The 7,920-nt window shown below is 39.1% G+C and overlaps 1 protein-coding gene and 1 long non-coding RNA gene across 2 annotated transcripts in view; one reads left to right on the plus strand and one right to left on the minus strand.

Moving 5' to 3' along the window:
* Positions 1-7,920, plus strand: part of LOC135242400 (protein NLRC3-like) — a 1,894,071-nt gene that overhangs the window by 616,084 nt on the left and 1,270,067 nt on the right. The window lies entirely within an intron of this gene.
* The window catches only part of LOC135242451 (uncharacterized), a 641,023-nt gene that overhangs the window by 387,200 nt on the left and 245,903 nt on the right, over positions 1-7,920 (minus strand). The gene's annotated exons all lie outside the window — the stretch shown is intronic.

A 7,920-nucleotide genomic window follows, 5' to 3' on the forward strand; every position in this document is an offset into this window, starting at 1 on the left:
TGCAGTTCTGAGCAGCAGCAGTGAAGCAGGCAAAAGCAGCGCAGGCAAGCAGCGGCACTGAGAGGTCTGATATTTTAATAAGGCACTCCATTGGTGATGTGTGCCTGTGATTGGATGGGTAAGAGAAGAGTGTTGTGTGTATGCAATTGGATGATTGTGGAAACGCACTAGTATGCGGTTAATGGAGCCAACCAATTGGTCAGCTGCGATTTTTGAGTTTCCTGACAGAACTTGCTTTGTGCATTCTGTGCGTACCACTCATTCATTTCTAACTCTGATGTGTGTACAAGAGAGAAACTGCACAAATGGTTCAGTACACAATTTTGTAAAACAGATTCTTCTGGGATACTCTGGATAAAGCTACTGTAAGAGGATGAGTTTACCTGGAACCTCTGTCTCCATGTGCTGTGAGTTAGAGCTGCAGTAAGAGGATGTGTTTAACTGAAAGGTCTGTCTCCATGTACTGTGAGTTAGAGCTGCAGTAAGTGGATGAGTTTACCTGGAAGCTCTGTCTCCATGTGCTGTGTGTTAGAGCTGCAGTAAGAGGATGAGTTTAACTGTAATATGTGTGTCCATGTGCTGTGAGTTAAAGCTACATTAAGTAGATGATTTTAACTGGATGCTCTGTCTCCATGTTTTGTTCACAGGGTCCAGCAGTCACTGAAGTCCAGCTCTTTTGAAGAGAAGAGTTCAGATAAATTATCTTCCGCAAAAAAGGTATGAGATCTTTTTTAATGGATTATGTGTTTTCTTTGTGCACTAAATTTATTTGAGAATTTAAAATGTCTATATAATATAGTGCAAAGGTAATGTTTACAAGTGCATTGCCCTTAAAATTAATAACATATTGCACCTTTTTTATATTATTCATGACCATCCAAAGTGGAATATCATATGAACACAATAAACCAGCTTTTTACTTAAACATTTAAAAAATGCAATAGAAAATGCTCTATTTCAATAATCTTAGCGCCTAGTCTAAAGCACGTGGCACAGATATATTTAGGCTTACCCACTTATACTCGTTTAACAGTGGATTATTTGAGCGCAATGTAAGGCACAAGGTTCCAGTGGGCTGAACTTACTGTCTTAATTTATAGGTGTGTCTTGGACATAAACATGTGATAAACCAATCAGCATATCATCTCCCATTCCTTATAAAAGCCACCTGCACTTGCACCTTGGTGGATTGATAATATAATGGTGGATTTTAAAAGTCTTAGAAAAAACTGATTTACCTCTGTCATAAAAGACCTGTTTCTGTGCGAGTCCATTAAAATTTGGAGATCGGAGATCATCATGCTCAGTGAATCCCACAGAACATATTTGAAAATAAATCATAAAAAGGTGATTTAAAATGTCGAAATAAATGCAGTATTCGCTGGGCAATGTTGTGGATTTTTTAAATCAAATGAACCATTCTGTCTGCATAACAGGCTGTAGATGAAGCAGCTCTTCTGCCAGCTGATTCCTCCTCGCCCGTGCTGCTGGGGTATCTCGGTTCATTAATATGCATCAGCACATACAGTTCAGCATCACGCCTTCTAAAGTCCTATAATGTGTCCTCATTTATGTCTGAGACACCCATGACTTTGGCAACGTTATGCAACACACAACACGCCACAAAGAATATTCAGGCCTTCTGAGGGCTGTACTGTAAAGTTCCGCCTGACTTATGCAAACATCTGAAGTGCATTTTCAGCATTCCAAACGTCCTCTCTATTGGGCTACAGTGCATGGTTTTGTGAGTTTTCGTTTGAATCACTATTCACACACTCTATTATATTATCGTCACCCATGTCTTTAACGGATAGCCATTGTCCCCTAACAGCCACCCCTCCAGGAGTGGGATTCCCCCAGAAGACGGCAGGTATGACTGAGTTGGCCAATATAAAGTAGTCATGTCTTTATCCAAAATAATCTGCAAATACATGTGTAACCACACAAGTCACATCACAAAATGTCAATGTTACAGTTCACATGTATTATGACCTATTTATTTGTCATGTGTTCATTTATTATTGTGATGCAGCACACGTCTTCATGTGTTTATTTCACACTGATACAGCACACCTCTTCATGTGTTTATTTCACACTGGTGCAGCACACCTCTTCATGTGTTTATTTCACACTGATACAGCACACCTCTTCATGTGTTTATTTCACTCTGATACAGCACACCTCTTCATGTGTTTATTTCAGTCTCTGATACAGCACACCTCTTCTTGTGTTTGTTTCAGTCTCTCCTGCGCACTCTGATGAAGTTAGAGAAGGATGAGAAGTTGAAATGGTTTAAGAGCCGCCTGAGACAGGATTTCCCAGAATTCTTTAAGAGTTTTCCTGAAGAGTCTGTGCTGGATAACTTTATGACACGTGTGAAGAAATTGTTCAAGAGAGAGCAGGAGGATCCTGAGGCCCTGTACTTAGTTGAGAAGATGCTGGAGACCTGTGGCAGTGAGAGGTCTCTGAAGATCACACTCCACATCCTGAGGAACATGAATCAGAAGGATCTTGCCGACTCACTGGAGAGAGATGAACAGCACAGTAAGAGTTTTCCCTCACTGCTACTGTGTGTCCATTAGAATTCTGAACTTAGTTTAGATAGTAAATCTAACAATGATTTATAGCATATACACTTTCATAATAGTGTTTTACATTGACAATGTTACATATATAAAATGCCACAAATAACATGTATACAAAGGCATTTACATTTATTAAAATATTGCCTCAAACAGCGAATACGGGGACAAGTAAATGACAAGATTAAATGTCCTTGAGGGGGGTTAAATCTTTTGCTCAAAAACCAGTAGCTAGACCACTGTCCCATCAGACAGACTGCCCTGAGTTTGTATCTAGGAATCAAACTCAGCAGTCAGTATAAAAGTATTAGATTATAAGGACTTCCGGATGTCTCACGCTGTAAAGAAGCTCGTTCCAAAAGCAAAAGCATGACCCTGCAACGGGGTGTTGAGTCCTACATGTGCGTCTGCAGATGTGCAAACCGAGAATATGACGACCCCTTTATCCTATCCTGTTTATTAATTATCATTAATTCACCAAATTCATTGATAGGTCAGTCTACAGAAAACTGGTGGAATCAACCAACAAGTCAAAACAAGCTCTATATTAGGTTTTAAGATTAGCTAATTGAATTTACTACAAAGCAGTCAAATAGATTAATGCGTTGAAATCATACATTTTTTATTGAATGCAGGCTCACTACTTCTAAATTACAAAACAGAAGATATACAACAAAACATTAAACGATTGATTATGAAATACCAGAAAAGAGAGAGAGAGAGACGGATAAGCCAGACCTTGCCAGAGTGTTACCCACTTCCATCGATATATTTTTGTGTTTTCTCTGAAACTGAGACTGAATAAACTGAATAAAATAGCTACATGACAACTGAGTGAAATATATCCGATTTGTGTGTGTGCGGTTCCAGCAAACCACCAAAGCTGCGCGTTCTCTGTGGAATTGATAAGAGGAGAGTGACGGTGCATATTGTACTTTGCATTTCTTTAACCACTTTTTCTGTTTTGCGTTTTTTCATGCACATTTTAGCGCTTTTCTCAGTGTTCCTGTAATATGCCTCGATTCATTTTCCCTTAGCCTATATAACAAAACCGCTAAAATTTAGAAGTACAAATGTTAAAATTGATTCAGTTGTGTACTTTACTTCAAGAAAATAGTTTTGCAGTGTACGGTTTTGTAAGCGGTAGTACGCAGTAAAACAACGAGGCCTTACTAGAGTTAAAACATTACAGGTTGTTGGCTAATGACGCTCATGTGACTCTAAAATATCTGACCTGCCCCCCAACGAGTGTTTCAAGCAACTTTCAACATAGCAAGGGATGTTGTGTCTCCCCAGCGCAGACTGCCCCCAGGTCATGTGCAGGAGCTTGTCTTTACAAAATATAACTTGTGAAAGTTTGAATAAAGCATAATGGCTGAAGATGTATTACACCCTTGGAAGCTTTTCGGTTTTTTCTTTTCTTTACCTAAGCTTATGCAAATCAAACATACAGCTAAAGAGGAAAGAAAAAATATTAACAAACAAAAAAAACATCTAAACATTTTAGGCTAACATTATGTAGTTTTTTTTTTCATTAGGGGTTCATTGAATACAGTAGTTAATAATCAAGATGAGAAACATTTTTTTAATCATAAAAGCATTTTTTCAGTTTAATTGACTTCACTGTCCCTTAGGTAGGGGTGGTGGGGTTTATGCAGTTTGTAAGAGTAAGAATGGGTACTATGTTTTGATTCATGAAATCATTTTTCCTATGTCTTATTAACCTATGTTTAATGTTACCTGGTCTGGCACCTGCGTTTTCAATACAGTGATTTAGGGTTTCATTTAATGCATTTGCCTCTACAGCAGAGGTTCTGCCACCCAGAGGGAAATAGGCTACTTGCAGGGTTCCAACAGTAGGAGGCAGCAGATTGTAACTTTTTATCTATGTTTTTTTCCTCAGAGACAGCTTCCATCATTCTGCATTGAGAAATTGTACTTGATGTCACACTGCGTTGTATTTCGGGGTGACTGGCCATCTTTAGAGAAACACTTAGCTCTGTGGCTTTGAGATATCATTTGGACGCTATTTGGGAAAAATAAAGCCCCAGCTAATAGTGGCCTGGTATCGGGTACCATACATTAGGGTAGTGGTCAGCGTAGTCGCCATTCAAGTATTTTTATGGATCCGATCCCTAACTCTCTTGTCATATTATAAGTCTGCAATGTAAAACCCGTGTAAGACCCTGGTCAATCCCGTTTTGGCGATTTTTCAGAAAACATATTTTTACAGTTCATTTTTCATGTTCAATGTCAGAAATGCTTCAGCTATAATCAAATAGCAACATATAAATTGTTAACTTGCCAGAAAATAACAGCAGTTTTCTTTACTATGATTCCAAAAATGAGCTTCCCTCTTCCGTGTAGCTAGTCACTCTTGTTGGAGGGATAGCTACACATCATCAGACACTGGCAGTAGGTTGGGAACTCAGAATTGAAGAAGTGCATTCTCCTTTTCACCATAATGAAAAAAAAACCATTTGTGTTCATTCAATCAAAAACGATTATAGCGAGAGTGACAGTGACACTGATGCTCGTGCAGCAAGAAATTCAATTACAAGGATGGAATGTATGTAATACTGTGTGAGGGGTGTGTTACACACTGTGATAAAGGCGTGTATTACTGTGTGAGGTGTGTAACATACTGATAAAAGTATGTAACACTATGATACTGTATGTATAAAATACTGTGAACACTGAGTGCATTAATATTTTTATAGATTGTTTCTTCTTAAAATATGTTAATTGAAAGGGACATTTTAATCTTATTTTAAACAGTTATTTATCATATTTCCTCTTTTCAGATGAATCCATAAAAAGAGCCAAGCAGGAACTGAAAACTCATCTGAAGAGGAAGTTTGAATGCATATTTGAAGGTTTACCAAAGCAGGGCAACCAAACCCTTTTGAATGATATCTATACAGAGCTCTACATCACAGAGGGGGGAAGTGGGGAGGTCAATAATGAACACGAGGTCAGACAGATTGAGACAGCATCCAAGAGACAAACCACACAGGAGACTGCAATCCTCTGCAATGACATCTTTAAGCCTTTACCTGGACAAGAGAAACCCATCAGAACTGTGCTTACAAAGGGCATCGCTGGCATTGGGAAAACCGTCTCTGTGCAGAAGTTCATTCTGGACTGGGCAGAAGGAAAAGCCAATCAGGACGTTGATTTCATCTTCACCCTTCCTTTCCGAGATCTGAATTTGAAGAAGGAAAAAGCATTCAGTCTAATGCAACTTCTGCAGCACTACTTTCCACAACTGAAAGAGATCAAAAGTGTTGAAGGTGATCAAGTCAAAGTTTTATTTATCTTTGATGGTCTGGATGAGTGTCGACTTCCTCTAAATTTCCGAAGCAATAAGAAGCGCTGTGATATAACAGAGTCATCATCAGTGGATGTGCTGCTGACCAACCTCATTAAGGGGAATCTGCTTCCCTCTGCTCTCCTCTGGATCACCTCCCGACCAGCAGCAGCCAATCAGATCCCTCCTGAGTGTGTCCACCAGGTGACAGAGGTACGAGGGTTCAATGACCCACAGAAGGAGGAGTACTTCAGGAAGAGAATCAGAGATCATAACCTGGCCAGCAGTATTATCTCACACATAAAGTCATCCAGGAGTCTCTACATCATGTGTCACATACCAGTCTTCTGCTGGATTTCTGCTACTGTTCTGGAGACAATGTGGGGTAAAGCAGAGAGTGGAGATCTGCCAAAAACGCTGACTGAAATGTACACACACTTCCTGCTAATTCAGACAAATGTAAAGAATCAGAAGTATCATAGCACCAATGTGACAAACTCAAAGAAGATGTCAGGATCAGATACAGAAATCATCCTGAAACTGGGGCAGTTGGCTTTTCGACAGCTGGAAAAGGGCAATCTGATATTCTATGAAGAGGACCTGAGAGAGAGTAGCATTGATGTTAGTGAAGCTTCAGTGTACTCTGGGGTGTGCACAGAGATCTTTAAAGAGGAGTGTGGGTTGTATCAGGAGAAGGTCTACTGCTTTGTGCATCTGAGCATTCAGGAGTATCTAGCTGCCTTGTTTGTGTTTCATTCATGTGTAAATGAGAACAGAAATGTACTCAGAGCAGAAAAATCTAAACCTCACAGTGACAGAGTGCAGCTGTCTGAGTTACACAGGAGTGCAGTGGATCAGGCCTTAAGAAGTAAGAATGGACACCTGGACCTTTTCCTCCGATTCCTTCTTGGCCTCTCTCTGGAGTCCATTCAGTCGCTCTTAGGAGGAATATTGACAGAGACAGGAAGCAGATCAGAGAGCATTGAGAAAACAGTCCAGTACATTAAGGACAGGATCAGAGATGAGTCTTCAGCAGATAGGACCATCAATCTGTTCCACTGTCTCAATGAACTGAATGACAACTACCTAGTGCAGGAAATCCAGAATTCCCTGAGATCAGGAAAACTTTCTGAAAAAGAGCTGGAACCAGACCAGTGTTCAGCTCTGGCCTTTGTGTTACTGATGTCAGAGGAGATCCTGGATGAGTTTGACTTGAAGACCTACAACACATCAGCAGCAGGTCATCAGAGACTGGTACCTGTACTCAGGAACTGCAGGAAGGCCATGTGAGTATTATGCCATTAATAATGTAGATGATTGACCACATCTTTTCCCACTTTCAATTTCTAGTAAGAATAAAGTGCAATAAAGGCAAGTGAAAATTTGGTTTAAAAAAAAAGATTTCTGAATCAAGATGTTTTAACTAGTGCCCTCATTTGATGTTTTATATCCAGAACATAAGAAGCATCAAATGCAAAGCCTCATCACTTATCATATATTTAATTTAATTTACTATTACTATTTACTTATTTAATACATTTACTAATTATTTTCAAAGATAGCAATTGTGAAATAAATAAGGAGTTTATTGATTATCAGTTATCTGATAGATCAACCTTTATCAGAACATACAATTCAAGCAGATTAAAATGAAGAGATGCTATATTAAGTTACAGAATTAAGAAAAGATGCCCTATTTTGGTGACAGCACAGGCACAAACACACCTGGAATTGCTTGTGTCTTATTTTTCACTTTCACCAGGGTTATTAGTTTTATGGTCTGTGGTTAATTGTTGTACGTCGCTCTGGATAAGAGCGTCTGCTAAATGCCTGTAATGTAATGTAATGTTTATCTCATAAAAAACACGTTTTCAACGTACAAAAATGCCAAGTTACTCAAAAGTATTGATATCAAAATGACGCCAAGTTACGGTACTACAAACAATATAGGCTATCTTGCCTCACCGAAATTAAATAAGATGTATTCCAAAGCAATGCTACCAAATATTTCCTCAGTTCTTTCAAGTC

The sequence above is a fragment of the Anguilla rostrata genome, chromosome 16 (genome assembly GCF_018555375.3).
Source record: "Anguilla rostrata isolate EN2019 chromosome 16, ASM1855537v3, whole genome shotgun sequence".
Classification (NCBI taxonomy): domain Eukaryota; kingdom Metazoa; phylum Chordata; class Actinopteri; order Anguilliformes; family Anguillidae; genus Anguilla; species Anguilla rostrata.